The sequence below is a fragment of the Mastomys coucha genome, unplaced genomic scaffold, assembly GCF_008632895.1.
Source record: "Mastomys coucha isolate ucsf_1 unplaced genomic scaffold, UCSF_Mcou_1 pScaffold19, whole genome shotgun sequence".
Lineage (NCBI taxonomy): Eukaryota > Metazoa > Chordata > Mammalia > Rodentia > Muridae > Mastomys > Mastomys coucha.
In genome coordinates, this window is record NW_022196901.1 from 20358318 (window position 1) to 20360394 (window position 2077).

The window sequence follows — 2077 nt, forward strand, 5'->3', positions numbered from 1 at the left end:
ACTGTGGCACATACCTGTGACTGGGTACTGTGACACATGCCTGTAAGTGGGTACTGTGACACATGCCTGTTACTGGGTACTGTGGCACATGCCTGTAAGTGGGTAATGTGGCACATGCCTGTGACTGGGTACTGTGGAACATGCCTGTAACTGGGTACTGTGGCACATGCCTGTAAGTGGGTACTGTGGCACATGCCTGTAACTGGGTACTGTGGCACATGCCTGTGACTGGGTACTGTGACACATGCCTGTAACTGGCTACTGTGGCACATTCCTGTTACTGGGTATGACGCCACATGTCTATAATGTCTTGGGAAGTGGAAACAGGAGAATTAGGAGATCAAGGTCAGCCTTGGCAATGTAAGTCTCTGCCACAACCAACCATATAAATAAAAAAGTAAATAAACTACTACCAGTACCACCAACACCATCTGCATCACCAACACCATCAGCACCACCAGCATCATCACTACAACCAACACCATCAGCACCACCAACACATCAGCACCACCATTCAGCACTGCCAACACCATCAGCACCACCAGCACCATCAACACCACCAGCATCATCAGCACCACCAACACCATCAGCACCATCAACACCATCAGCACCATCAGCACCACCAGCACCACCAACACCTTCAGCACCATCAGCACCACCAGCACCATCAGCACTACCAGCACCATCAGCACCATCAACACCATCAGCACCATCAGCACTACCAGCACCATCAGCACCACCAGCACTATCAGCACCACCAACACCATCAGCACCATCAGCACCATCAGCACCACCAGCACCATCAGCACCATCAACACCATCAGCACCACCAACACCATCAGCACCACCAACATCACCAACACCATCAGCACCGTCAGCACCACCAGCACCATCAGCACCACCAACACCATCAGCACCATCAGCACCACCAGCACCATCAGCACCACCAGCACTATCAGCACCATCAACACCATCAGCACCACCAGCACCATCAGCACCACCAGCACTATCAGCACCACCAACACCATCAGCACCATCAGCACCACCAGCACCATCAGCACCACCAGCACCATCAGTACCACCATCAACAGCATCAAATCATCAGCAAGAATTGAAGTTGCTGACTACAGAGAATCCACCATAAACATGCTTCCCCATGTCACCAAGTGGGCTGCATGCTCCTAAAAATCAATGTGGGATCTACTTATTTAATGTTAAAGACCATTTTACACACAAGGAAGAATTATAGAAATAAGAAGCTTGCTCAAGATGGCTAGCCCTGGGTGGGTAGACCAAGGCTCCAAGCCAGCAGTCTATTCAGAGCTGGAATTTCTCTCCTGCCTTTAGATAAGGGCCTTTAACAGAATATTTTCTGGACAGGCAGAAAGTGGAGTGGACAGCTAAGCAGTTATAGTTTCTGAGTCAACTAGCCGGAAGGCTCCTCCACTCCCCTGCTTGGCTGGATCTTTCCGAAGGCAAAGTGTCTACCAGTTTAGGAACTGTGCGTGTGGTGTCAGCTGGAATGGGTGGAGCTGGTTCAGGTGCTTCCTAATTAACTCAGGGAACACAAAGTCCTTCCTGGGCTTTGAGGCCCTAGTCCATCATGTTAAGAAAAGACTTAGTGAGCAGTTCCGAGTGTCAGTCAGACCCAAGTAACCTTCTGGAAATGTACTTGAATTCTCAGTGCCTGTATTGGCTATCTTTTAAAAAGTAGACAGGATCTTTGCAAATACGGTCTCAAAAGACTAACTGACTCCCTGAATCATTCCATCTTCTGTAATAGTAGTTGTCATATGAAAGTAATTAGAAAATAATGTTGGGGGCTGGGGACAAAGCGCGGGTGGTAGCAGGCTTGTTCTGGGTTTTGATTTCCAACAATTCATAAACTGGGTGTGGCTCATGCCTGCAATCCCAGCACTCAGGAGGTGGAGGCAGGAGGATCAGGATTTCAAAGTCATTCTTGGCAAGTTCAAGACTATCTTTGGCTGCTTATCAAGTTGGATTTCAGTCTCAGCTACATGAGACGCTGCCTCAAGACAAAAAAAAAAGTACAAAGTAAAACACATCAGGGTGGTGT